At 42.5% G+C, this 12,198-nt stretch overlaps 1 pseudogene; it reads left to right on the forward strand.

Annotated features, from left to right (window-relative positions):
• LOC148136332 (putative G protein-coupled receptor 139) overlaps positions 1–12,198 on the forward strand; it is a 61,262-nt pseudogene that overhangs the window by 8,060 nt on the left and 41,004 nt on the right.

The raw sequence follows: 12,198 nt of genomic DNA on the forward strand, positions 1-12,198 counted from the left end.
ACCACAGTAATAATGAACAATTTCAAACTACATCTAAACTGCGTTAACGCACGTGAATAATAATGCAGGGTAAAGGGAGTTCATGAGCGTATTTGAGATGGTTTTATTTAACAGTACGTTGAGCACTGAGGTGGAGGTCAGTTTGTTTTGACATTGGTGTTATGTGATCGGAAGTGCTAATTGAAACCCCTGCTGAAAAGGAGGCTTCGGAAATAGTAATTATAATTTATTGAATTTTATATGACGTCTGAACACAAAACAGTTTTGTTTAAAATTGTGGTCATAAACCTGAGTCAGGCAAATTACTAAAGTATGAGGCATAAATTAGCTACATTGAATTGGAGAAGTACATGAAAAAGATTTTCTTGAAGACAGGCAATGGTTGTTGTTTAAATAAAGACCTGAAAATGTACAATATACACATGTCCACCACAGTTCAAACAGCAAAGGGGTAAGGTGACTTAACAATAGTTAACAAAAGAAGTTAAAGGTTGCATTAGATCAAAGGAAGCAGCTCAGAAAAATTCCAGATATTGTTGTAAGCCATGGATTCAGAGGTATTTGAAGACGAATGAACTGATAAGGAAATTTTAAAAAGAATGCAAACGAACAAGAAACATTAGGATGATCAAACGCTTCTCTCGATACTAGATGGGAAAGTGAAGGCAAGACACATGTGGAATGGTGAATATCCACACAAGATAATGTCTTGCAGAGAAGTAGGAAATTGCAGAGAAACTAAGCAGTTACTTTCATGCCTATCTTATTAGAGGCAAGATTAACTGATGGAGAAACTCAATTTGTTTTCTCCAGTGATTGCCAAAATGAAAGGAGAACGCAGTGAAGCTTAGAAAGTACGCACGGAGAGACGGACTGACACAGGGACAGGGCGATGTGTTGCCAGGAAAGGTTAGGGAGAATCCCAAGATGTTCTCCACGTACATCAATCAGAACAAAATAACCAGTAAACAACTAGGGCCCATTGGAGACCAAGGGGGCTCTATGTGCGTGAAGCTGGAGAACATTGATCGATTGCTACATGAGAGCTCTATATCTGTTTTACTTCGGAGAAGGAGATTGCAGGGACAGAATTCAAGAAGATGGATTGGGAAGCTCTTAAACAGACTGATATAAGATGTGAGTAGAGATCAGAGGCTTTCGCTGGTACAAAACTTTCCTGATTGCCAGGTCTGGATGAGTTGCATCACAGGCTGCTGATCGAGACAAAGGACAAAAGGCCCTGACTCAATTTTTTAAGACGAATCTGGCCACAGGGAAGTTAGAGCTGCCAGATGACTGGAGAACAATTAATGTGGTCCCACATTACAGGAAGGATGGTGGAAATAGAACGGAGAACTGTAAACCAGTAAGTATTATATCAGTGTTAGGGCAAGTACTGGAGAAAATAGGAAAGGAGAAACTTGACCTCTATTTAGGGAGGCAAGGTTTAGAAGGAAGTCATACCAAATGAATGTTATTGTATATTTTAGAGCTTGTTGTTTATATGGTTTTTCAGTAAGGTCTTTGACAAAGGCCATATGGGAAACTGATTTTTAAAAAAAGTCATGATATCAAGGTAACTTAGTGAGTGACATCAAACATTGTCTTATTGGCAGGAGACAGAGGGTGGAGGCAAAAGGCTGTTTGTGTGATTGGAGACCAGTGCCACAGGGATCAGTGCTGTGTCCCTTATTATTTGTGGCATTCATAACTGATCCCGTTATGAATGTGTGGGGGATGGGGGAGTGTGATAATTAAGTTTGTATTTGACACAAAGTTTGGCCGGATTGTTGGCAGTGAGGAGGAAGGCCTTATGTTACAGGAAGATACACATGGAAAGGTCAGATGGTCAGATGGATAGTAACCCTGATAAATATGAGGTGATGTACTTTGGAAGAAGGAACTAAAAATCGGAGTATACAATGAATGGCAGTTCACTAGGAAGCTCAGAGGGTGTTTCTCCATAGATCCCTAAATGTGACTGCACAGGTTAACAAGTTAGGGAAAAGTGAGGACTGCAGATGTTTCAGATCAGAATCACGAAGTGTAGTTCTGGAAAAGCAGTCGGTCGGGCAGCATCCAAGGAGCAGGAGAGCCGACGTTGCGAAAATAAGTTTTTCATCAGGAATGATGGGTCACATTCCTGATGAAGAGCTTATTCTCGGAACATTGACTTTCCTGCTTCTCGGATGCTGGATGATCTGCTGTGCTTTTCCAGCAACACACATTTTGACTGAGGTTAATAGATTAGTTAAGAAGGCAGCGGAAACCGTAGGCGCAGCCTTCATTCATCAACATATACATTGTCAGAACTATAAAGTCTATGGTTCGGCCAAGATGGAATATTGTGTGACGTTCTGGAAACCTTATTACAGGAAGGATGTAATTGTATTGGAGGGGTGCAGAGGAGATTCACCAGGATTTTCCCTGGGATGGAGCATATCAGCTATGGAGAGAGGCTGGGTAAGCTTTGGTTGGTTTACGTTGGAGCACAGAAGGCTGAGGGAGAGGTGATTGGGAAGGGTAAGATTACGAGGGCGATTTTCAGAAAGAGTTTTACTGAAGTCCTAAGCCCAGTGTGCAAAATCAAATCTTATGGGATTGTGGCGAATATTTGGACATGGTTTCAGAAAGGGACAGCTGGCAGGAAAGAGTGAGTAAAAGTTTTTTGATTTTGATTTTATGACCAGGTGTATTTTACAGGATAAATATAATAAAATACAGCGAAAAGCGTCCACGTGTTGCCACAAAGTGGTGCCATTTTGAATAATTGAAGAAAATGGAATAAAAAAGGATACAGCTTGAAGAGACCTGATGCATTGTGAGCCAGCTCCTCACCATCGACCACCGCTGCAACCCAATCCCTCATGACAGTATATCACCATCTACACCAGACCCCAGCAACATTGAAGATGCTGATCCTCAGGCACCATCTTTGCCACTGGGCAGATACTCCTCCATCACCGGCTCATTGCCCCCTGTGCCAGACCGTTCCAATGTCAGAGACATGTATTTTACTGCTATACCCACATCATTGATGTTACCATGACGGCCTTCCATTATCCGCTTCATCAGCACCAGTGCAGGACTCAATCAGCAACAAGTCTCTAATCCTCAGGCATCACCTTTTGCTGCTGGCCCCTATCTCATCCACGTTGCCTCTGCTAAAGTAGCAGCTGTCAATTCCAGGTCCTGTGCTTGCTCCGGAAAAGGAAGGACTCACTCTCCTCCGCACTGCGCTCAGCTTGAGGTCCAAACCCTGGTTCCAGCTTGAGGTCAGTAAGTTACAGAGAGAAAAGTGGGTGAGAAAATAAGAAAAAGGAAGCACGTAAGAGTGCACAAGCTCCAGCAAAGCAGCCCTTGGACCGGAAGCACTGGAATAAAAGAATCATTTTACTGGAGATGAAGGCTCGTGGGGTATCTCAGGAATATGTCCTTGGGTCCTAGCTATTCGCAAACATCTCAAACATTTGATTGACGGAATCAATTGCAATATATTTCAGTCTGCTGGAAGAGAAATGCGTTGAGGAGATACCCGGCCATGATGAGAACGTGGAGGCTCACTGTGGTGAATTACATACTCCTTTCCTGAGGTTTCTGTGCAATCTATGGGAATGCTCTCTAAATATTGTTACAAGCTCTCAGGTGTTAGGAAGGAGGCCTCTGCAGGGTCGACAGGACTGTGTTTCCCATTCCCTTTTCGGATATCGAGGCTGGTGCCGGATGTTCTGTCCGGGTTATCCTTTAAGACCTCTGAGCAGTTTGATACAATTCAGTGTCTTGCTTGGCTGTTTCAGAGACCATTGAAGAGTTTATCACATGTCTGTGTATCTGGAGTCACGTTTCGGCCAGACCAGGAAAGCACGGGAGATTCACTTCCTGAAAGTACATTAGAGAAGCAAATTGATGGTTACAATCGACATTGGCTTCACGGTCATTGTTACTGACACCAAATTTTAGACCTCGACATTTTATTAATTGCTTTTAACTTCCACCAGCTGCTGGAGCATTTGTTTGGTCTGGGTTAGTGATCCAGTGACATTTCCACAACAGCACCAGTTCCACATGGGGACCTATCGGAAACCACACTGAGCAGATGATTTTTGTGCTGCTTCACGGTTCTGTCAAAAAGACCTCCCAACCATTTGACTGTCGTAATGGAGTTGAGGGGGTGGTATTGGTCATTCTGTAATTATCTTCCTCTTAAGGGACTTGTCATAGTAATTTTCCACATTGCCAGATAGATGTCAGAATTGGAAATGGAATGAAATAGCTTCCCCATGGACAGGGCTTGTTGTACATTGCCTATGTCGTACCTCCTGTGTTCAGTTGTTTCTTCATGTCACATAGACCGAATCAAATTGTTTGAAAACTGTCATCTGTGATTCTGTGGGCATCCTGACAAGGTGAGTTGAATCATAAACTCAGCACTTCTGGCTGAGTATGATGTAGATGCGAATCCTTGTCTATTGCCCTGATGTGCAGGGCTGTTCCATTATTTACGATGGGGACATGTGTATGGCCCTGTCCTGCAGTGAGTTGATTAATCCATTTTTGACTGGGTGTGGCAGGACTGCTGAGCTTCGATCTGATCTGTAAGTCTTTGCATCATTGCGCCCTCTCGATCAGATGTTAGTTCTGCTGTTTGGAATGTAACCAGTCAAGTGTGGTGGCTTTAACGGGTTATCATCAGTTTTAGGGGCACATGGTTCTGACCCTGGCATGTTTACCCACATTCGTCACTGAACCATAGATCACCTTGATGGTAATTGTGGAGTGAGGGATTATCCGGAGCAAAAAGTTACAGATTATAGTTTTATGTAATTCTACTTCTGTTGTTGCTGTGGTCTATAGCACCACATGGAATACACGGTTTGAGCTCCAATATCTCTCATACAGTTCTGTTGCCCGTTCCCCAGTTCACACCGAGACCCTTTCACCCATCAGCCATGTACTCAGTGACCTACTCTGGTTTCTGATGTAGTACACGTCCAATTTTATATTCTCATTCCACTGAGGGTCTCTCCATAGTGTCACACTTACAGTTTGTCTCATTCCTCATCATGCCTTAATATATTCATCTGAATCCTTTCCCTTCCAGTATGTGCTACCTTCTGTGTTTAGAGTGAATACATCTCCCGTTGTTTCTCTCCCGAAGAGTAAGAGCTCTGTAGTGTCAATGATGCAAGCCTTACATAGTTTCAGAACCATTGAATTTGTGCATCTTGTGTTATCTTTCACTTCCCGGTATGTGGCGCTCCAGGTTGGACAGGGGGGTTTGAGCAACGTTGACACACATCTCTGAAACCTGTTGAAAAACAGAAATTGGTGGGGAAGTTAAGCAGGTCTGGCAGCATCTGTGGAGTGAAAGTAGAGTTAATAATTGGTTCCAGTGATCGTTCTTCAAGGCTCACAGATTTTTTTTTGTTCTGGTTTCAGATTTCCGGTATCATCAGTTATTTGTTTTATTGAAAATGTGTTTTGTTCATTTCTGGAGAAACACAGCAGATCTACAGAGACAGAGAAACAGAGTTAGCGTTTCAAGTCCAGTGTAACACTTCTTCAAAACAGAAAAGGATTGGAAAAAAGGGCTTTTTAATCCCTTGCCAGATGTATTGGAGGCGTGACGGGAAACAGCCGGTGTTGAGGCGCAATGCGACTAACGAATGGACTTTTCTTTGTGGTAAAAGAGAATCAAATGTAAAATGAGTATACATTAGATTGTAAGGGGGGGAATTGGTTTCCTTAACTGAGTGCAAGACAAACGATTCATAAACAGGGCAAGTTCATTGGGAGACCAAGGGAAGGAATGTATGAAGATTTGAGAACAGCCATAATGGCGTCATGCTGTGAAGTTATGGAATTGAATACCTACTCCTACAGGCTGTAACGTACCAAAGTGAAATGTGAGGTGTTACCCGAGCCTGGGTTGTGCTTCATTGGAACATTGCAGCTGCCCAGGACTGAAATGCTTGCATGAGAGCAAGGTAGGTTATTGAAATAGGAAACAATGAGACGGTCAGGGTTCTTCCTACAGACAGAGTGGGAGTGTTCCTCAATGCGGTCTCTGTTTGGTCTCCCCAATTTAAAGGAGACTGAATTGTGATCAGCAATGACAGGAGATTGGATTGAAAGATTGCAAGTGAAACTGTGCTTCGTCTGGAAGGTGTGGGTTGGGTTGTTAATAAATGAGGAAAAAGTTAGCGATCTTCTCAACTGTCCAAATGTATTTCCTCTTATATGTAGACTACATAGTTCCACAAATTGGAGAGTGTAAGTACTACACTTGTGAGAGGCCAGAGTTAATAAACTTGGAGCTGGAGAAACACAGAAGACCAGACAGAATCAGAGGAGCAAAAAGGCAATATTTTTATCTTGGACCTTTCGTCAGGACTGGTGTGGTGGAGGGGAGCCCAGAAATGGTGTTAGGGGATATGGAAAGGTGAAGGGTAGGCATAATGGTGGTGTATACATGCAGGTATGAGGTTACTGTGATTAGTCAGTGGGAAGGGTTGAGCGGATATGTGAGTGAGAAGATCGACTGTGTGGGTCTGGTCAGGGAGAAGAGACATAGGATAAGGCTGCAGGGGGGAGGAATTTGATGTTGCTCCTGTCAATATTGAAGCCATTGAGCTATCAGCTCCAAAGGTAAAATCTCAGGTGGTGTTCCTCTGACAGTGAACAGGCTAAGGATATGCATGTCACCGGACGAGTTGAATGGGGAATTAAAATGGATGGTAACTGAAAAGTCAGGTTGGTTGTTGCATTCAGAGCACTGGTGCTCCATACTGAACCTGATCCTGCCCCACCAAGCACGTCCCCAAGTCCCGATGTGGTCTCCTCTCTATCAGGGAGACCAAAGGGAGACTTAGGAACATATTCATGAAGCATCTGCTCTCTGCACGCTTTAACCAACCCAACATTCCAGTGCCATCCTATCGCCATCACACTTACCCTTCTCCCAGCCCCACTCCCCCCACCCTCTATATACTTCCCGGTTCCCCTTCCCCCGCCCCAATCCTGATGAAGTCTTTCAGCCTGAAACATTGACTTTCCTCTTCCTAGGATGCTGTCTGACCTGCTGTGAGTTTTCAACTTCACATGTATTGGCTACATAGTTGCACGTTGAGAGCTCCGCAACAACAGATTTTATTGAGCTTTTTATACATTTTTAGTAACTTTATTGACAAGCTTATCTCAACATTCCCACTACAGAGTCTAGGAAACAGTCTCTTTGTCACTAATGCTCCTGTCTGCTTCGAACTGATTTCCTTTGTTTTAACCGTATTTTCAAGTCTGCTGTTCGCAATAGCATTGTAAATGTAACTCTTGTTATGCTGTAGCTTAATCGCACCACGTCCAATATACTTCACAACTTCCTTGTTCTTATACTCCACACATCTATTCATAAACCTAGGATCCATTAAGTCCTTCTATGCAACAGTTTCAACTTGCCTGGCCATTTATAATTATCTGCCTTCTGTGTCCCTCTCTCCTTAAACGGGGAGGTTATATTTAACAGTCTTCCCTCACTTCAAAGTTTCCAGAAAGATCACCAGCAATGCCTCCATAATCACCGTCGGTATCTCTTTAGAACTACGGTGTGTTGTCCAACTGGTTTCGCTGATTGATCCAACTTCACCTTCCCCAGCACCTTCTCTTTACTGGTGGTCACTGTACTCACATCTAACCCCTGACTGTCTTGAAGTTCTGGCATTTTGCTGGTGTCTTCCACCGTGAAGAGTGTTGCAAAATGTTAAATTCCTCTGCCATTCCATTGCTTCCCATAACTATTCAAGCTTCATTTTCCAACATTCCTTTGTTTGTTCTTTACTCCCTGTCTTCCTTGTTATATATCTATAAATCTCTTGCAATGTTCTTTTACATGATTAACAACCGTAATATCATATTTCACCCTCTCCTCCCATTTGCTGGTATTAGTTATCCGTGCTGGAATTTATAGGCTTCATAATCATCTAGATTCCCAATAATCCTCACCACATTGTGCACATTTCCTTTTGTTTTTATGCTGTTCCTGAGTTCGTTATCACTCATGGCTGCCTTGTCTTCCACTGAATATCTTTCTTCTTACTTGGGATGAATTTCTGATGTGCTGCTGAATTATCTCCAGAAACTACTGCCATTGCTGCTTAACCATCTTCGCGTGCTCATTTCCCCTTCCAATTAACTCTGGACATGTCCTCCCTCATGGACAGGCACCAACTGTTGACAGAACCCAGCCTGGCCAATTTATATGTTTCCCGGTAGAAAATGGATTATCTGAAATAAGTTGGAACACCAGAAGCAGGAATGTAAAACATACTTCCCGATAAGAATGATAGCTTGGATCAGGGAATGCCAGAAAGGGGCAGGAGGCAGACGGTACGTTGAGAGAAGGGGCACATAACGTCTCAGCTGAAGATTAAATAACATATTAATATTTTATAAATTTTGTACATCGCATGCATCATTTTTGTTACTTATGTCTCTTGCTCATTCTGAATATGGTGCACACATATGAACAATCTTATCTATCTACACACACACACACACACACACACATCAATCATTGTTCAGCCATTCCATTTCAAATGATTCTGTTTTGTTTACACTGTCACTTACCATTCCTTCTTCCGAATACATTATGTTTCTTTCACTGTATTTTATTTTATTCTGTCTGTCAAGATGACATTGGGGACTGGTGGGGATGTCACTTTGCTCCTCATCAGTCTCCACAGCCACTGTCTTCTTTCCCTTTCTGTTTCTTAACCCATGAAAAATACGTACTATGTCTGACCCTTGAATCCCAATAAACAGGTCAATTTTAAACAGAACATTTTCTTTTGCGCTAAGGCTACAAAAATATCTAAAAATGAAAAAGCTTACAAACTGTGCAATAAGATGTTTGCATCTTTACAAACAGATTATAGAATTGCATTGTATAAATGATAACTGGTAAGAGCTGTAAGAGTAAAATTCAGAGAAATCGGTATTTCTTGTGTATGTTCAGGGCAGTTGTGCCCAGAGACAGTTTTTATATTGGAAGTTGTTGCGTTGGAGGAGACGTCAGTGCAGTGACAACATCTCAAATGGCTCTGTTTACTGATGATTATGCAGGCAGGTTACTATCCAATCCTCGCTATTTTTGGTGTTCCTGGTGAGTCTATCTCTGCCCATTTATTAATTCTCTAACCCTTTGTGAATGTCATCGTTTTCTCTGTTATGTCTATTTGGCAAAGATCCAAATTATTGTCTTCGCTTTCAATTGCAAACTCCATTTTTATTCCATGAATTTCACATTCTTCACTTACAAATATCCGAGGAGAAACAAAAGTGTTCATAACCACGATTACCCCATTTTGTCCTGAACTGATTTACATCTCAATATTATGTCAATCACAAAACCTGTCCAGGACCACCTTCACAATATCCCCAGTCTTCAATTCTGCGACAACGCTGTTTCTGATTAAACCATCATCCACACCTTTCCAGTTGTAATCCTCTTCTGGTATATCTTCTCATTACACATATTTTGATCGCAAACTTTTTCTTACGTCGACCTGGACCTAGGCCGGGTGCAAAGTGTGAAGACAGTTTGATTCTAAAATGAGGTGATCACAGCTTTGTTTCACCTGTTTCAGCATAACCTGCAACCTCGCAGGAGGGAGAGGACTATTCTGTCAGTGACCAGTTTTATTGAACTGTTTTGATTCTAGAACTTTCTGAGCAGGAGTGGCTGTCACGTCCATCATCTCTCAATTGCATTGCTCTGATGTATTCACACAGTGACAGAATTCATCTCTGCCTCGTGCTGAGGGTAATACCTTCGTGCTGTCTCCACAATGGAAGGTATCGAAAATCTTCCAGAAATACTGTGGGACAGACTGAGTGGTGAAAATAAGAAACTGTGCTTGATTAGAATTAATAAAGAGAACTTACTGAAACAACTAATTCAATGGAAGGTTGGCAAATTACTGCACGAAATGAGCTCCATCCCAGAGTTTTCAGGGAAGTGGCATTACATTTAGTGAAAGAGAAATAGAATCATACAGGACAGAAACAGACCCTTCGTTCCAACCAGTCCATGCTGACTATTCTAATTCCAAACTAACTTCGTCCCATCTGCCCGCACTTGGCCCATATCCCTCCAAACATTTCTTATTCATGTGCTTATCCAATTTTCTTTTAAATGTTGTAATGACAAGAAAAAAGTATTGATTAACCTACAAAATTTTTGAGATTCTGGAAATTCTGGTTCCTGCAGACTGGAAAGTAGCTATTGTACTCCTAAATATTTAAAACTGGAGTGGGAGGGGAAACAAAAAAAACGGGTACTTTGATGTCACATCTGAAGAAAATATTAGAACCTTCTAAGATACATTTTATAACTCGACACTTGGGAAACCACGGTGTGACTTTGCAGAGTCAGCTTTGATTTAGAAACCGGTAGTCATCGTTGAGAAACCTGCGGAGTTTGTGTTAATGCACAAACGAGGACTAGTGGGAGTGGTGTATTTGAATTTGCAGAATACTGTTTTACATTGTTGCTAACAAGTGAACAAAGGAGGTTAGAGTACGGGGACGGGGGGAGGTGGATATAACACATGGATTGAGGATTGGTCAGTGGAAGCAAAACTGAGCTTCTTGCACTTTTATGGACCGAAGGCAGTTACGCATGGGATATCACATGTTTCGGTGTTTGAACCACAACAGTTTGTAAGGCATAGAAATGATTTGGATGTGATAAATAAACATTTTGTCTTGATCAAATGGTACAAGGTTGAGAAGTGTTGTTTTTCAAAAGGACCTGAATGTCTTTAATCATGAATCACCAAAATAGCACCTCCAAGGGTGTTCAGATTAGATTACTTACATTGTGGAAACAGGCCCTTTGGCCCAACAAGTCCACACCGCCCCGCCGAAGCGCAAGCCACCCATGCCCCTACATTTACCCCTTACCTAACACTACGGGCAATTTAGCATGGCCAATTCACCTGACCCGCACATCTTTGGGCTGGGGGAGGAAACCGGAGCACCCGGAGGAAACCCACGCAGACACGTGGAGAACGTGCAAACTCCACGCAGTCAGTCGCCCGAGGCGGGAATTGAACACGGGTCTTTAGCGCTGCGAGGCAGCAGTGCTAACCACTGTGCCACCAAGCCGCTCACCGTGTGTTACGAATTTAGCATCTTATATAATATGCTGTCCTTCATTGTAATATGGTTCAAGTGCATAAGTAAAGCCGTCTTCCTGTATTTGAAGGGCCTTGATGAGAGAATAATTGGGGCACTGTGAAGAGGTATGATCTCCTTACCACAGGCACAACTCAAATAAGTATTAGCAGTCTAATCCATGAGATGATTACACCACGAGGAGACAGTGATGGAACTCAGTATTTAATCTGTATTGCTATGAGACAAGGAGGGATGGTTGGAGGAGAATTTGCTTGTTATTGTGGATATTCAGGCTCTTTGTGGTATTGGTAATGACACACACCTTACTATGAGACCCCTAATGGCACCTCCAACTTCTCAATGGTGGAATGGAAGGAACCAGTCTGGGACAATTATCACATCACTTACTGAAAGACCCACTTGTTATTGAACAGGTTTCACCCTAAGTCCTCATTGCGACCATATTTTGCAGCTATGGACTACCCATACTTTCAGGGTAGTCACAAAGACAGGCCGGTTTCTTATTAAGAAGCCCCTCCATTATCTATCCTAAACCTGGATATTATTTTTTTCAGCCAAGACAAAGTGACAAACTTCATTGTTCTTCCTGAATTAAGTAATCCCTGTGTTGTAGCTGTAGTGGCAGTTTTCATAACTACTGTTCCCTGTCCAACTCCTGGGAATGGGGTCGCGGTTTCCCGACCAAACGTTCAGTTTCACCTGTATTCTGCGCGCATTTGATGGGTGGTAAGGCTTTGGGTAACAGTAAAGCCCAGTTTCTGGCTTACACATTTCTCAGTACCTTTTATTGAGGAGGATCTACAGGAATTATTAGCCATAAAAATTGAAACTATCTTGTTTTCGTCTAACCCGCTTGGGCAAGACTACTTGGACTTAGCAGGAGGTAATGACATGTTCTCAGAATTACGTTCCAATAAGAAACCGGCCATTAGGGGTCTCATAGTAAGGTGTATGCCATTGCCAATACCACAAAGAGCCTGAATACCCACAGTAACAAGCAAA

This window comes from Chiloscyllium plagiosum, unplaced genomic scaffold, assembly GCF_037043375.1.
Source record: "Chiloscyllium plagiosum isolate Xiang-an unplaced genomic scaffold, Cpla_swu_hap1 HiC_scaffold_46, whole genome shotgun sequence".
NCBI lineage: Eukaryota > Metazoa > Chordata > Chondrichthyes > Orectolobiformes > Hemiscylliidae > Chiloscyllium > Chiloscyllium plagiosum.